This window comes from Pongo pygmaeus, chromosome 1, assembly GCF_028885625.2.
Source record: "Pongo pygmaeus isolate AG05252 chromosome 1, NHGRI_mPonPyg2-v2.0_pri, whole genome shotgun sequence".
Taxonomy (NCBI): Eukaryota; Metazoa; Chordata; class Mammalia; order Primates; family Hominidae; genus Pongo; species Pongo pygmaeus.
Window position 1 is genome coordinate 77,601,895 of NC_072373.2, and position 17,935 is coordinate 77,619,829.

The 17,935-nt window shown below is 40.5% G+C and overlaps 1 protein-coding gene across 1 annotated transcript in view; it reads right to left on the minus strand.

Annotated features, from left to right (window-relative positions):
- C1H1orf105 (chromosome 1 C1orf105 homolog) overlaps nucleotides 1-17,935 on the minus strand; it is a 48,425-nt gene that overhangs the window by 27,494 nt on the left and 2,996 nt on the right. The window lies entirely within an intron of this gene.

A 17,935-nucleotide genomic window follows, 5' to 3' on the forward strand; every position in this document is an offset into this window, starting at 1 on the left:
GTTGTCTCATGATTTTTCCATAAGCAGGAGGCAGACAGGGGCATGAAGAGTGAAGTGTGTGTGTGTGTGTGTGTGTGTGTGTGTGTGTGTGTGTGTGTAAAGTCACTTCTCTCTACCCTTTTCAATGTGCTAATGCTCTTTTATTTATCTAGGGCTCAAATCTTAGAACACACGGTGCTATGTTCAATTTTGTTGCCCAAGATCACAGAATTGGTTACCTAACCTTGACTCAGAGTTTCTACCTTGTTCTTAGGGAAGCATATACACAACTAATTACAAAGCAGAGTGTGATGTGTCATAATAAGCAGAATGCTAGGGGAAATTCAGAAGCTGGAGATAAATTTCAGCTGGAATAATTAGGAAATATGAGAGGCGGTGACATTTAAGCTTAGTCTTGGAGGATAGGGGAGACTTAAGTAGGCAAAAATGGTTTTAGGGCATTGTGGTGAAGGCCTTTAGAAGCCAGGTCAGTAATGGAAGCAAGTGAAACTGGCATACTTTGTGTGACTGATGGCAACTGTGAACAACTATGGACATGTCCAATGGAGACACCTGCTATTGTGCTGCATCTATTCACAGTTTGTGCCTAGCTTCAGACCTTTAGAATTCCAGATAGGATTCTAAAAGAAATCCCAATAACTGTATATCTGATTTTTAATATGAAATCTGACTTGTAAATTCTGTCTCAAGTTTAAATTAATCAGGCTAAAAACACATTTGCAGGCAACATAAGACTACTACTGTGCCCATCTGTCCTTAGCATGGGCACAATGATGGGACATATTTGATGGCCGTTCAGGGTTATGGGGACTTTTCGGGAGGGGATATTGGGAAAAAGTCAGAATGGGAGGTTGAGTAGCAATTTGAGGGCTATGAATTTGGGCTCTATACTGTAGGTAATGGGGAGCAATCCAGTTTGTCTAAGGAGGAAATAAATTATCAAATCTTGGGCCACAACTGTTCTATGTCTCAGTTTTCATCTGTAAAGTGGGAATAAAAGTATCTACCTCTAGAATTGTGGTAAATGGGATACATGCAAAGTGCTTTGAAGAATGCCTGATACAAAGCACTATGTGTTAGCATCAGCACTATGTAATAGCTAGTACTAATGTATTAGGTGTTGTTTAAGCTGATATGTAAGAAAACCTGAAGAGAGCAGAGACAAGGTGCCAAATGCAGCAGGCACCTCCCAGGATAGCTGGTTATTCCTGTGGTAATTCATTTGTGGCAAGTTTCTATACCGTCCTTTTATCACTAGGAATTAATTTCAAATCAGAAATTTTGTCAAGGGAGTCGTATTCCAAAAAATAATGTTTTTATTTCTTTGAACATAAATTTCTCAAGAATGTCTGGGACATGACTTTGAACTAGTGTCTTCAGCTCTTGTCATGTCACATTCTTTTTCAGAGTTTTATTTGGACAGATGAATATTGTGTTTTGTGATAAAAAAAAACTGGTGGTTTTCTGTAAGGTCAATTGGACTGCTTTCTATATCCAAGGACACTGGCCATTGAGGAGGAAAAGAGTTTCAGGGACTAACCTCTGAAGCCCAAAGCGTCTGTCCACTGCCTGCTCCTGGTTTGGGCTCGTGTCTCAATAGAGGCATGCCTCATAATTATTCTATAGTCCACATCAGGAACAGGGCTAGGTGTTGGTAGTTGAAGATAGTAAAGAGTTCTGTGAAATTGTAGTTTTTGTTTATATGTATTAATACATTTGTATTATTTGAATGCATTTGTGATTGTTAACTTTAGGGAACTCAGGTAGCAACCGTGCATATTGGTGACCAGAAAGTTTCTAAAACTTTCAAGAATAGTTTCTTGTTGGGATGACAATATGGCTGCACTATCATTTTCAGCTTTTCCCTGTCACACAGTATAGTATTTGGAGTCACTCAGTCCCTGATCTTACACAATTTGGTGGTTGTAGAAATTCATTGTGAAGGTGGTGGGAGACGGAGAGTTGTGGGATAGATGCAAGGATGAAGGGTGAGGCAGTAGACTTAATTTGGACAGAAAAGTTGTGGCTGTGGGGTGAAGGTTATTACAGCTAGAGTGAACAGTATGTGCCAGAGTGCACAGGACCTGATGCATCCTGGCAGTGGAGAATAGCACAGGACAAATGGGCTGTAGTGAGGGACTGAAATCTGAGAGTGCTGAATACTTTGCATTATTGTATCCTGTAGTCAGTGGCAAGTTAAGGGGTTTTGAAGAGAGATGTGATAAAACTAGATAGATAAATCATATATAAGTGTGTATATATAGTGTATATATAGACATGTACACACACACAAAGTGTGTATACCATTCACATATATGTGCACCAATATCTGTCTATATACAGGCATACCTTGGAGATACTGAGGTTCAGTTCCAGACCACTACAATAAAGCTAATATTACAATAAAACAAATCACATGAATTTTTTGTTTTCCAGTGTGTATAAAATTTATGCTTACATTATAATAAAGTCTATAAAGTGTGCAATCTCATGTTTAAAAAATATGCATACCCTAATTTAAAAATGCTTTCTTGCTAAAAATGCTAACAGTCATCTGAGCCTTCTGTGAATCACAATCTTTTTGCTGGTGAGGGTCTTGCCTTGATGTTGATGGCTGCTGACATAAGGGTGGTAGGTGCTGAAGGCTGGGGTGGCTGTGGCAATTTCATAAAATAAGACAATAATGAAGTTTGCTGCATCTATCAACTCTTCCTTTCAAGAAAGATTTCTCTGTAGCACATGATGCTGTTTGATAGCATTTTACTCACAGTAGAACATCTTTCAAAATTGAGTCAGCCCTCTCAAACCCTGCCACTGCTTTATAACAATTTCATGTAATATTCTAAAAACATTGTTATTTCAACAAAAACAATGTTCACAGCATCTTCGTCAGAAGTAGATTTCATTTTGGGAAACCACTTTTCTTGCTACTCATAGTAATCAGTTTCTCATCTCTTCAGTTCTATCATACGATTGCAGCAGTTCAGTCACATCTTTACACACCACTTCTAGTTCTCTTGCTATTTCCACCACATCTGCAGTTATTTGCTCCGCTGAAGTCTCGAACCTCTCAGAGTAATTCATGAGGGTTGGAATCAACATCTTCCAAACTTCTGTTAATGTCGATATTTTGACCTCCTCTCACAAGTTACAAATGTTCTTAATGGCAATGCCTAGATCCATCAGAGGAATCACTATCTATGGCAGCTATAGCCTTACAAAATGTATTTCTTAATAAGACTTCAAAGTTAAAATTACTCTTTGAACCATGGACTTCAGAATGGATGCTGTGTTAGCAGGCATGGAAACAAATTTTAAATGAACAGTGATATTTTGAAAGGAATCTTTTTTTTTCTGAGCAGTAGGCTCAACACTCGGCTTAAAATATTCAGTATACCATGCTGTAAACAGATGTGCTGCTATCCATACTTTATTGTTTTACTTACAGAGCACGAGCAGAGTAGATTTCACATAATTTTCAAGGGCCCTGGGATTTTCAGAATGGTAAATGAGCACTGATGTCAAGTCACCAACTACATTAGCCCCTAACAAGAGAGTCAGCCTGTCCTTTGAAGCCAGACATTGACTTCTCCTCTTTAGCTATGAAAATCCTAGATGGCACCTTCCAATAGAAGGCTCTTTTATCTGCATTGAATATCTATTGCTGAGTGTAGCTACCTTTGTCAATGTGTTTTTTTACAAAACACATTTTTATTTAAATGTGTTTATTTAAATGTGTTTATAAAAAAATACATTTTTATAAACGATTTAGAAATAAATCGTTTTTGTTTATTATTATTATTATTATTATACTTTAAGTTCTAGGGTACATGTGCACAAGGTGCAGGTTTGTTACATAGGTATACATTTGCCATGTTGGTTTGCTGTACCCATCAACTCGTCATTTACATTAGGTATTTATCCTAATGCTATCCCTCCGCCCTCCCCCCACCCCCCGGCAGGCCCCAGTGTGTGATGTTCCCCACCCTTTGTCAAAGTGTTCTCATTGTTCAATTCCCACCTATGAGTGAGAACATGTGGTGTTTGGTTTTCTGTCCTTGTGATAGCTTGCTGAGAATGATGGTTTCCAGCTTCATCCATGTCCCTGCAAAGGACATGAACTCATCCTTTTTTATGGCTACATAGTATTCTATGGTGTATATGTACCACATTTTCATAATCCAGTCTATCATTGATGGACATTTGGGTTGGTTCCAAGTCTTTGCTATTTTGAATAGTGCTGCAATAAACATACGTGTGCATGTGTCTTTATAGTAGCATGATTTATAATCCTTTGGGTATATACCCAGTAATGGGATGGCTGGGTCAAATGGTATTTCTAGCTCTAAATCCTTGAAGAATCGCCACACTGACTTCCACAATGGTTGAACTAATTTACACTCCCACCAGCAGTGTAAAAGTGTTATTTCTCCACATCCTGTCCAGCATCTGTTGTTTCCTGACTTTTTAATGATCACCATTCTAACTGGTGTGAGATGGTATCTCATTGTGATTTTGATTTGCATTTCTCTGATGACCAGTGATGATGAGCATTTTTTCATATGTGTGTTGGCTGCACAGATGTCTTCTTCTGAGAAGTGTCTGTTCGTATCCTTTGCCCACTTTTTGATGGGGTTGTTTTTTCTTGTAAATTTGTTTAAGTTCTTTGTAGATTCTGGATATTAGCCCTTTGTCAGATGGGTAGATTGCAAAACTTTTCTCCCATGCTGTAGGTTGCCTGTTCACTCTGATGGTAGTTTCTTTTGCCATGCAGAAGCTCTTTAGTTTAATTAGATCCCATTTGTCTATTTTGGCTTTTGTTGCCGTTGCTTTTGGTGTTTTAGTCATGAAGTCCTTGCCCATGCCTATATCCTGAATGATATTGCCTAGGTTTCTTCTAGGGTTTTTATGGTTTTAGATCTAAGATTTAAGTCTTTAATCCATCTTGAATTAATTTTTGTGTAAGGTGTAAGGAAGGGATCCAGTTTCAGCTTTCTACCTATGGCTAGCCAGTTTTCCCAGCACCATTTATTAAATAGGGAATCCTTTCTGCATTGCTTGTTTTGGTCAGGTTTGTCAAAGATCAGATGGTTGTAGATGTGTGGTGTTATTTCTGAGGACTCTGTTCTGTTCCATTGGTCTATATCTCTGTTTTGGTACCAGTACCATGCTGTTTTGGTTACTGTAGCCTTGTAGTATAATTTGAAGTCAGGTAGGGCGATGCCTCCAACTTTGTTCTTTTTACTTAGGATTGTCTTGGCAATGCATGCTCTTTTTTTGGTTCCATATAAACTTTAAAGTAGTTTTTTCCAATTCTGTGAAGAAAGTCATTGGTAGCTTAATGGAGATTGCATTGAATCTATTATCTTGGGCAGTATGGCCATTTTCATGATACTGATTCTTCCTATCCATGAACATGGAATGTTCTTCCATTTGTTTGTGTCCTCTTTTATTTTGTTGAGCAGTGATTTGTAGTTCTTCTTGAAGAGGTCCTTCACATCCCTTGTAAGTTGGATTCCTAGGTGTTTTATTCTCTTTGTAGCAATTGTGAATGGGAGTTCACTCATGATTTGACTCTGTTTGTCTGTTATTGGTGTATAGGAATGCTTGTGATTTTTGCACATTGATTTTGTATCTTGAGACTTTGCTGAAGTTACTTATCAGCTTAAGGAGATTTTGGGCTGAGATGATGGGGTTTTCTAAATATACAATCATGTCATCTGGAAACAGGGACAATTTGACTTCCTCTTTTCCTAATTGAATACCCTTTATTTCTTTCTCTTGCCTGATTGCCCTGGCCAGAACTTCCAACACTATGCTGAATAGGAGTGGTGAGAGGGCATCCTTGTCTTGTGCCAGTTTTCAAAGGGAATGCTTCCAGTTTCTGCCCATTCAGTATGATATTGGTTGTGGGTTTGTCATGAGTAGCTCTTATTATTTTGAGATACGTTCCATCAATACCTAGTTAAGAGTTTTTAGCATGAAGGGCTGTTGAATTTTGTCGAAGAACTTTTCTGCATTTATTGAGATAACTTTGTGGTTTTTGTTGTTGGTTCTGTTTATGTGATGGATTATGTTTATTGATTTGCATATGTTGAACCAGCCTTGCATCCCAGGGATGAAGCCAACTTGATCGTGGTGGATACGCTTTTTGATATGCTGCTGGATTCGGTTTGCCAGTATTTTATTGAGGATTTTTGCATCGACGTTCATCAGGGATATTGGCCTAAAGTTCTCTTTTTTGTGTGTTTCTGCCAGGCTTTGGTATCAGGATGATGCTGGCCTCATAAAATGAGTTAGGGAGGATTCCTTCTTTTTCTATTGATTGGAATAGTTTCAGAAGGAAAGGTACCAGCTCCTCTTTGTACCTCTGGTAGAATTCGGCTGTGAATCCGTCTGGTCCTGGACTCTTTTTGGTTGGTAGGCTATTAGTTATTTCCTCAATTTCAGAGCTTGTTATTGGTCTAGTCAGAGATTCAGCTCTTTCCTCGTTTAGTTGTGGGAGGGTGTATGTGTCCAGGAATTTATCCATTTTTTCTGGATTTTCTAGTTTATTTGCATACAGGTGTTTATAGTATTCTCTGATGGTAGTTTGTATTTCTGTGGGATCGGTGGTGATATCCCCTTTATCATTTTTTATTGCATCTATTTGATTCTTCTCTCTTTTCTTCTTTATTAGTCTTGCTAGCGGTCTATCAATTTTGTTGATCTTTTCAAAAAACCAGCTCCTGGATTCATTGACTTTTTGAAGGGTTTTTTATGTCTCTATCTCCTTCAGTTCTGCTCTGATCTTAGTTATTTCTTGCCTTCTGCTAGCTTTTGAATTTGTTTGCTTTTGCTTCTCTAGTTCTTTTAATTGTGATGTTAGGGTGTCGATTTTAGATCTTTCCTGCTTTGTCTTGTGGGCATTTAGTGCTATAAATTTCCCTCTACATACTGCTTTAAATGCATCCCAGAGATTCTGGTATGTTGTGTCTTTGTTCTCATTGGTTTCAAAGAGCATCTTTATTTCTGCCTTCATTTCATTATTTAACCAGTAGTCATTCAGGAGCAGGTTGTTCAGTTTCCATGTAGTTGTGTGGCTTTAAGTGAGTTTCTTAATCCTGAGTTCTAATTTGATAGCACTGTGGTCTGAGAGACAGTTTGTTGTGATTTCTGTTCTTTACATTGGCTGAGGAGTGCTTTACTTCCAACTATGTGGTCAATATTAGAATAAGTGCGACGTGGTGCTGAGAAGAATGTATATTTTGTTGATGTGGGGTGGAGAGTTTTGTAGATGTCTATTAGGTCTGCTTGGTGCAGGGCTGAGTTCAATCCTGGATATCCTTGTTAACATTTTGTCTCGTTGATCTGTCTAATATTTACAGTGGGGTGTTAAAGTCTCCCATTATTATTGTGTTGGAGTCTAAGCCTCTTTGTAGGTCTCTAAGGACTTGCTTTATGAATCTGGGTGCTCTTGTATTGGGTGCATATATATTTAGGATAGTTAGCTCTTCTTGTTGAATTGATCCCCTTACCATTATGTAATGGCCTTGTCTCTTTTGATCTTTGTTGGTTTAAAGTCTGTTTTATCAGAGACTAGGATTGCAACCCCAGCTTTTTTTTTGCTTTCCATTTGCTTGGTAGGTCTTCCTCCATCCTTTTATTTTGAGCCCATGGGTCTCCTGAATATGGCACACTGATGGATCTTGACTGTTTATCCAATTTGCCAGTCTGTGTCTTTTAATTGGGGCATTTAGATCATTTACATTTAAAGTTAATATTGTTATGTGTTAATTTGATCCTGTGATTGTGATGTTAGCTGGATATTTTGCCTGTTAATTGATGCAGTTTCTTCCTAGCATCGATGATCTTTACAATCTGGCATGTTTTCGCAGTGGCTGGTACCGGTTGTTCTTTCCATGTTTAGTGCTTCCTTCAGCAGCTCTTGGTAAGGGAGGCCTGGTGGTGACAAAATTTCTCAGCATTTGCTTGTCTGTAAAGGATTTTATTTCTCCTTCACTTATGAAGCTTAGTTTGGCTGGATATGAAGTTATGGGTTGAAAATTCTTTTCTTTAAGAATGTTGAATATTGGCCCCCACTCTCTTCTGGCTTGTAGGGTTTCTGCTGAGCGATCCGTTGTTAGTCTGATGTGCTTCCCTTTGTGGGTAAGCTGACCTTTCTTTCTGGCTGCCCTTAACATTTTTTCCTTCATGTCAACCTTAGTGAATCTGACAGTTATGTGTCTTGGGGTTGCTCTTCTCAAGGGGTATCTTTGTGGTGTTCTCTGCATATCCTGAATTTGAATGTTGGCCTGCCTTGCTAGGCTGGATAATATCCTGAAGAGTGTTTTCCAACTTGGTTCCATTCTCCCCATCACTTTCAGGTACACCAATCAAACGTAGATTTGGTCTTTTCACATAGTCCCATATTTCTTGGAGGCATTGTTTGTTTCTTTTTACTCTTTTTTCTCGAAACTTGTCTTCTTGTTTTATTTCATTAATTTGATCTTCAATCACTGATACCTTTTCTTCTACTTGATCAAATCGGCTATTGAAGCTTGTACATGCATCACGTAGTTCTCCTGCCATGGTTTTCAGCTCCATCAGGTCATTTAAGGTCTTCTCTACGCTGTTTATTCTAGTTAACCATTCGTCTATCCTTTTTTCAAGGTTTTTAACTTCCTTGCGATTGGTTAGAACATGCTTCTTTAGCTCAGAAAAGTTTATTATTACTGACGTTCTGAAGCCTACTTCTGTCAACTCATCAAAGTCATTCTCTGTCCAGCTTTGTTCCATTGCTGGCGAGGAGCTGCGATCCTTTGGAGGAGAAGAGGCGCTCTGGTTTTTAGAATTTTCAGGTTTTCTTCTCTGGTTTCTCCCCATCTTTGTGGTTTTATTTATCTTTCGTGTTTGATGTTGGTGACCTACAGATGGGGTTTTGGTGTAGATGTCCTTTTTGTTGATGTTGATGCTATTCCTTTTTGTTTGTTAGTTTTCCTTCTAACAATCAGGTCCCTCAGCTGCAGGTCTGTTGGAGTTTGCTGGAGGTCCACTCCAGACCCTGTTTGCCTGGGTATCACCAGTGGAGGCTGCAGAACAGCAAATGTTGCAGAACAGCAAACATTGCTGCCTGATCCTTCCTCTGGAATCTTCGTCCCAGAGAGGCACCCACCTGTATGAGGTGTCAGTCGGCCCCTACTGGGAGGTGTCTCCCAGTTAGGCTACATGGGGGTCAGGGACCCAATTGAGGAGGCAGTCTGTCCATTCTTAGAGTTCAAACGCTGTGCTGGGAGAACCACTGCTCTCTTCAGAGCTGTCAGACAGGGATGTTTAAGTTTGCAGAAGTTGTCTGCTCACTTTTGTTCAGCTATGTCCTGCCTACAAAGATGGAGTCTATTGAGGCAGTAGGCCTTGCTGAGCTGCAGTGGCCTCCACCCAGTTTGAGCTTCCCGGCTGCTTTGTTTACCTACTCAAGCCTCAGCGATGGCAGACGCCCCTCCCCCAGCCAGGCTGCCGCCTCACAGTTTGATCTCAGACTACTGTGCTAGCAGTGAGCAAGGCCCCATGGGCATGGGACCCTCCAAGCCAAGCACGAGAGAGAATCTCCTTGTCTGCCGTTTGCTAAGACCTTGGGAAAAGCACAGTGTTTGGGGCAGGAGTGTCCTGTTTTTCCAGGTGCAGTCTGTCACGGCTTCCCTTGGCTAGGAAAGGGAAATCCCCCAACCCCTTGCACTTCCCTGGTGAGGCAATGCCCCGCCCTGCTTCGGCTCGCCCTCCGTGGACTGTACCCACTGTCCAACCAGGCCCAGTGAGATGAACCAGATACCTCAGTTGGAAATGCAGAAATCATCTGTCTTCTGCATTGATCACGCCGGGAGCTGCAGACTGGAGCTTTTCCTATTTGGCCATCTTGGAATGGAAGCCTGCATCAATGTTCTTAGCTAGATCTTCTGGATAACTTGCAGCTTCTATATCAGCACTTGCTGCTTTAGTTTGCACTTTTATGTTGCAGAGATGGCTGCTTTCCTTAAACCTCATGAATCAACCTCTCTTAGTTTCAAACCTTTCTTCTGCAGCTTCCTCTCCTCTCTCAGCCTTTGTTAAATTGAGAAGAGTTAGGGCCTTGTTGTGGTTTATGCTTTGGCCTAAGGGAATGTTGTGACTGGTTTAGTCTTTTATACAGACCGCTAGAACTTTATCTGTATTAACAATAAGGCTGTTTTAGTTTCTTATCATGGGAGTACCACTTTTAATTTCCTTCAATAACTTTTTATTTGCATTCACAACTTGGCTGTTTGTCACAAGAGGCCTGGCTTTCAGCCTGTCTCGGCTTTTGACATGCGTTCCTCACTAAGCTTAATCATTTCTACTTTTGATTTAAAACGAGAGATGTGTGACTCTTCCTTTCACTTAAACAGTTAAAAGCCATTGCAGGGTTATTAGTTGGCTTAATTTTGATACTGTTGTGTCTCAGAAATAGGGAGGCCCAAGAAGAGGAAGAAAGACAGGGAAGAGCTGGTCAATGGAGCAGTCAGAACACACACACATTTATCCACTAAGTTTGCCCTCTTATATGGGTATAGTTTGTGGTACCCCAAAACAATTACAATGGTAACATCAAAGATCACTGATCACAGATCAGCATAACAGATATGATAATAAAGTTTGAAATATTGTCGTAATTACCAAAATGTGACACAGGAACACGAAGTGAGCACATGCAATTGGACCAATGGCACTGACAGACTTGCTTAACACAAGGTTGCCACAAATCTTCAATTTGTAAAAAATGCTGTATCTGGCTGGGCGCAATGGCTCACACCTGCAATTTCAGCACTTTGGGAGGCTGAGGTGGGAAAATTGCTTGAACCCAGGAGTTTGAGACGAGCCTGGGCAACAAAATGAGACTCCTGTCTCTACAAAAAATTTAAGAAATTAACTGGAGGTGGTGGTGCATGCCTGTGGTCCCAGCTGCACGAGAAGCTAAGGCAGGCAGATCTTGAGCCCAGGAGGTCGAGAATGCAGTGAGCTGTGTTCACATCACTGCACTCCAGCATGGGCAACAAAGCAAGACCCTGTCTCAAAAATAAATAAAAAAAGGTTTAAGAAAAATTGCAAATAAAAAATTCATTAAATGTTCTGTTAAGAAAATGTCAAGCAATCCAGAGCTCTTAACTGCTGCTATCAAAAGGATGATGAGGCTCACCTGTGGCATGCCTCTTTGGGGGCTGCTGGCACAGGGATTCAGGCCTAGAAAACAATTGGTATAAAGTAGTATGACAGTTGTGGTGGGAAGTTACTCATCACTTAAATTCAGTGATCTAGTCAGTCTCTTACATTTAAACCACACTGAAAGGGTGCAAGTAGAATATGAATGATTTAGAGTTTTAGAGAATACTGTGGTGTGTGTGGGAAAGGGGGAAGGGTGAGGAGGAAAAGTTTACAGTAGCATTGGAATTAAATCCCAACCTGCCAAATACTTGCCAGTGTAAGAAGCTGTCTGCCCTTCTCCCTCTGCACCCCTTCCTCCCAGCTCTGCTTCTTATCACTCTAAGTTACAGGTAAGGCTGGAGGGTGGTGTGGCAAGTGAGACCAAGGAGAGAGGAATGGGGAGGCAGCTTTGCTCACCCTTCTAAAATGGTGCCAAGGATTAAAGTTGGTATGGAAGGGATTAAGAAGAGGTAGAGTAATAGGATGACAGGTGCACTTTATTTTGTGGTGTGATGCCCCTGATTTATGATTGGCATGTAACTAGAAGGCACGTGCATCTGGCTGTAGCAACATGCCTGGTGTTCTGTGTGGAGATTGTATTGGTGTCAGTAAACTTTTGAGAAATACTTTGGGCAGCTGGGTTACATTGTGGATTTAATAATTCATACCAAGCATATAGAGGATGCATATTGAGCCATCATTTACATCCTCCAAGCCAAAGGCTCAAGGACAAGAAAAAGAAAACAAGTCAGCAGAGGGCATCAGTTACACAGTTATACAAAATTTCAAACCCATTGTATTTAGGGAAACAGGGCTGAGACACAGTGCCATCTTGTGGAAGTTATTGATTTCCCTTTTTATAAGAGATGCAATTAAGAGTCTTGAAATTCTTGCTGAATTGTGGTTTGGGAAATAACTACACCTGAATTAATGAGTCTGAGGTCTCCATAAATTCAGGAGGTAAATAGCATACTGGGGTTTGATAAATAATAGCACCTGTATTTTAGAGCACCAATGTGTGCTAGGTAACGTGCTATGCACGTTGTATATGTGTGTGTGTATATATTTGTATTTACTTCTCACAACGATCCTGTAAGAGGTTTTATTTCCATTTCACAGTTGAGACTGAGACTCAGAGTGGGTTAAGTATTGCCTAAGGCTATGTTGCCAACTTGGGCTAATACTTTGCTTTTCTTACACAAAGCCCGTGCTTGTGCCTGAATGGAACCCAGGACTGAAGGATAATGGTAGGCAGTTGCTTTCAATGGTTTGTCAAATACCTCATCATTCCCTTATCTCTTATTCTCTTCCCCCAATATCCAACAGTATCCCCCAAAATCCAACAAAATATTTAGTGTCTACATAGGCCTCCCTCTACTCACCTTCTACCATTCAGATTTTTATAATGTGTGGCTTCAGGAATTTATTGTCAATAAATATTTTTTGAGTACTTACTGTATGACAAATACTGTTCTGTGTGCTTGGAATATATCTATAAATAAAAAGGACAAAAGTTCTTGACCTAGTAGAGCTGACATAGCAGGAGGAGACAGATAATAAACGTAAATGGAAGATATTAAGTGCTATGGAAAAAAGAAAAAAGTGGCATAGCATTAAATAAAGAGGTCAGAGTAGGTCTCATGGGAAAGGTAACATTTTACCAAAGGCTTGAAGGAAGTGAGGGAGTAATTCAGATTCCCTGGGGAAGAGCATCCCAGTCAGAGAGAAAAGCTGCAGAGGAAAGAGCTGCTACAAAACCTTTGGGCAGAAGAATACCTGGCGTGTGTGGGGAATAGCAAGGAGTAGCTGAAGTGGAGTGAGCAACAGAAGATGAGGTCGTAGAGGTAACATGTGAAGCTAGATTATGTATGACATTGTAAGCTACTAGCTTAGGCTTTTAGTCTGAGGTGGGAGCCATTGGAGGGTCATGGAGAAAAAGAAGATACATATTTTGAAAGGCTCATTCTGGTTGCTGTAGGGCAAGAGTAGACACAGGAAGAGGCATTTGGAGGCTTTTGCAGTAATCCAAGCAAGGGATAATGGTGGCTCAAAACAGAGGATGGCAGAGGAAGTGGTGGAAAATAGTCACGTTCTATATATAATTTGAAAGTAAAGCCAGTGGGGCTACCTGATGTAGGGTGTGAAAGAAAGAGAAGAGTTATAAATTAAGGTTTTTCCCCTGAACAAACTGAAATATGGATATGCCGTTAACTGAAGTGGGGGCAGAGGGATGGTAACTGGAGATTTTTGGGAGGAAGATTAGAAGTTTAGTTTGGTACACGTGGGATAGGAAATGTCTTGAAGACATTCAGCCTGAAATGTTGAGTAGGGAATATAGGAAATATGACCTTGGAGTTTGAGAGAGATGTATGAAATTCAGATATAAATTTGGGATTTATTGGCAATATAAATGATATTTAATGCTGTGAGACTGAATGAGATCACCAAGGAAATGGTTATAGACAGAGAAGAGGACCAAGAACTCCAAAGTAAAATGTTGAGGCAAAGAAGAAGCAAAAAGATTTTGACAGCAAAACCACTGAGGCAGGGGAAAAGCAAGAGAGTTCTGCGTCCTGGAAACCAAGTGCTGAATGTGTCTCCAGAGAGAGTGGGTGATCAAATGTGATCAGATAAAAACATGATAAAGCAAGTAAGACAGCTGAAAATTGACCTTTACATTTAAAAGAGCAGGTTTTTGTTGGAGTGCTGCGAATAAAAACCTGTTTGGTGTGGGTTTAAGAGAAAATAGAAGAGAAATTTAGCAGGAAGTACAGACAGCTTTATAGTTTTGCTTCAAAGGGGAGCCAGGAAATAGGACAGAAACTGAAAGGGAAAGTGAAGACCAAAAAATGATAGCATGTTTGTACCCTGATTGAAATGAAATGGTAGAGAGTTGATAGTTGATGGTGTGAGAGAGGGAGAATTGCTGGGGAAATATTCTGGAGTACATAAGTGCACAAGTGCAAAGCCTGGCTTTCGACAAGGGCAGGGATGGTTGATCTATGGGAACAAGTGGGAAGACAGAGTAGATGAATACCAATATTAGTAAATGGGTAGATGAGGTAATGAGATTCTTTGGGAGTTCTTTTCTGATTGCTTCAATTTTCTCAGGAAGTTGGAGGCAAGGAATCAGCTGAGATTGAGGATAGGGGAGTGAGAGAAAAGGTGTAAAACAACTTAGGACATTGGGAGAGTGAATGAACAAGGGATGCTTAGTGTAATTTCTTGGCAGTATTAAGGGCTCACTTGAATATGGTGGTGATTAATTTAAAGTGAAACCAGTTATCCTGGCTTTGTTCTTTACTTGTGTGTATGCTTTCCAGACCATGTACAGTTACATGGGTGCAAACCGGAGTAGGCAGAGAGTTAGATTTACCCAGAATGGTGGTTTTAACAAATTGAGAGAAGGGCAAGGGAGACAGATATATATGCATGGGCATGATGACAATGATTGACCATTCAATTTAAGTTGGGTAAGGAGAGTGAACCTTAAGAAGGGTGAAGGACAGAGGGCTGAGGGACAGCATAAAGGTCAATAGATTGAAGATCCAAGAGATTAAAACAATAGAAGTAGGCTAGAAAGATAGGATATAGAGATGAGAGAGTAGGGAAAGACAAGGTTTTAATTTTGGAAATGAGTAGCTGAGATGGAGTGGAGAGCAAGATCATTGCAAGATCTCACTACTTAGCACTCAAGTAGAAGAAAAAAAAATGATCATTGAAAGAGTGAAGTCAAGAAAATGAGAGGCAGGGTGAGGGTGGATTACCAAGAAGCATATGAAAATCCCCAAGAATTAAAACAGGAGTATCACTGGTGGGAGTGACATTGAAACAGGAGCTGAAATCATCAAGAAATAAGGGAGAATGAATTGGGCATTGGTAGTTAAAAGCAACACATAGGGTCATATAGATAGTGCTATAATCTGATGCCATGAGGTTCAAAGCTCGGGGTTTTAGTGAGGAGGAAAGAAGAATGGTCTGAAAACAAAACAAAAAATGAGGATAACTACCCCACTTCAGGCTCAGCAGTGTGAGGGCTGTGGGAGACAAGCTGTCACCTTTTGAAAAGGATGCAGGGGAGGCAGTCCTTTTAGAGAAACTCTGGTTTGTTAGAGTAAGATTGTGAAGTGCATATCCAGAGAATAGGTTGAAGATACAGGGAATTTTGTTGATCATGGGCAGTGAATTATAGAGGAGACAGTGGAAGGGTTACGGAAGTTTGGGAGAGATGGGAAGACAGAATAGGAACATACAGAACTGCATGGAAATTAGCGTGGAGAGTGGCCTAGAATCCAGGGGTTCTTGGATGATTGACACAGGCTGGGATAAAAGGTTAATGATGTAAGTTCCAGTAAGTGTAAGGCAGATAGTAGTAGTGAGCGTGTGAGTGGGTGGGTAGGGAGGGGTGAATTTTGGGGGCTTCCTTTTCACCTTGAAGGAGATGTGTTCTCAGAGTGTAGGCCTTTTCACATCCTCATAAGCACATTATTGCTCACTAATGGGATTAATGTGCTAGTTCTCTGGGTTATGTGCATTTTGACAAGGACCTTTTGGGGATAATGTCACAAACCTCCTCAGAACAGTGCAAACTTCTAATAGCGAGCAGTGTCATTGTAGTGCTCTAAAAATTTTGATTTTGGGCAAAGTGATCAGAGCTTAGGTGAGAGCCAGGGTTTGACCAACATTCTGTGGAAGGTCAGGCCTGATAAGGCATACTCCTTTGGCCACCAAGAGGGCTCAGCTGCAGGGGAGAGGCAGATTAGAAACAGCTGAAGGCTTGTTGGGCATGCTAGCTTAGACCACGCCTATACTTTTTGCTTTTTTTCCTTTCGTAACTCACAGATGCCATCAATGTTGGTTTGTTTAACTTGGCGAACAATAACTATCATCAAAAAGTTAAAACATCATTTTCCTCCTGGTATATTACTGTGATTAATGAGATAATTCCCCAGAGGTGGGGTAGTCAGGAAGCAGCCATTTCCCAATTGGCTGGCATATGCTCAGCACCACAAGTCTGGCAACACTATTTGGTGCTGCCTCCTTATGCCCATCAGGTAATGCTGGGGTAAAAGTACCCATGGAAAGGGCTTAGAAAGACAAATGGCCTTTTCTGCCACCAAATGGAACCAACTGGCATTGAGAATCAAGTAACATCCAGTATGATCCTAAGGTCTTCTGTCCTAAACAGACTAGCTCTGTAATTCTTTGACCATAATACTATTAGGATGATGGAACAAATTGATTTTACCAATGCTGAGGTCCCTCAGGCTCCCACGAAACCTGGCTCAAGAGGAGCTGCTTCTACTTTACAAGCTCTGTTGGCTCACTGCTCGCCACTCCAGGCTGGCCCTGTGGCCTTGTGCTGGGCCCGAGTGACATTTGGACTCTGGTCAGTGAGAACACTGTGGGCTTCACACTCTTTTTAAGTTGCAAAATAAATAGATCTTTAAGGCATTGAGCAGATTTTGTGGATGTAGCTGAGAATATTTTTGTCTTTAAAAGAAAAAAAAAGAGGCAGAAGGAATCATCTCTTTGACTCTAACTTGCTCTCCATTGCCTTCTGAATGTACCCTCAGAGATAAGAACAAGGAGGCTGGGCACGGTGGCTCACACCTGTAAACCCAGCACTTTGGGAGACTGAGGTGGGCAGATCACTTGAGGTCAGGAGTTTAAGACCAGCCTGGCCAACATTGTGAAACCCCATCTCTACTAAAAATACAAAAATTAGCCGGGTGTGGTGGCAGGCACTTGTAGTCCCAGCTACTCTGGAGGCTAAGGCATGAGAATCGCTTGAACCCGGGAGGCGGATGTGGCAGTGAGCCGGGATCGAGCCACTGCACTCCAGCGTGGGTGACAGAGCGAGACTCCATCTCAGAAAACAAAATAAAAAAGAGAGAGAAGGGAATATAACCCTTAAAAGCCTGAGAGGCTAATTTTTCGATAATGTTATGTAGAACATCAAAATACTTTGTTAGTAGCTGTTTTGAGAGGCAGAACCCACATTAGTGACTTCTTGGTTACTGCCTTGCAAATCCTTAAGTCTCTTTGGTCTTCTATGGCTTGCTTAGGCTTTCTTTATTATCTGCTCATGGCTCATGTTCATGAGGTTCATTGAAGATGTGAACTGGGGCTGAAAATTGGGATGTGACATAATGTACGATAAAACTTGATTTGATTAAAAACTGAGTATGGGAGTAGGAGTTTATAGTGTTGACTCATCCAATAGCCTGCCACCTAGTCTGATCTTAATATGTTGACAGTATTTAGATTCAATAGTAACTTGTAGCATCAAAAACAATAACAAAAATATATACAGTGGTATATATTTGTAGCTGACATACAATGGTTCAACTTGGAATTATTCTTTTGTCCCCTCTATATATTTTCAAGCAGCCTGGCTTCAAGCTCACTAATTCTTTCTTCTGCTTGATCAGTTCTGCTAAGAGCGTCTGATGGATGCATCCTTCAGTATGTCAATGGCATTTTTCAACTCCAGAATTTCTGCTTGATTCTTTTTAATTATTTCAATTTCTTTGTTAAATTTATTTGATAGAATTCTGAATTCTCCCTCACTGTGTTATCTTGAATTTTTTTGAATTTCCTCAAAACAGCTATTTTGAATTCCCTTGTCTGAAAGGTCACATATCTCTGTCTCTTCAGTATTGGTCACTGATGTCTTATTTAGTTTGTTTGGTAAGGTCATGTTTTCCTGGATGGTCCTGTGCTTGTGGATGCTTGTTGA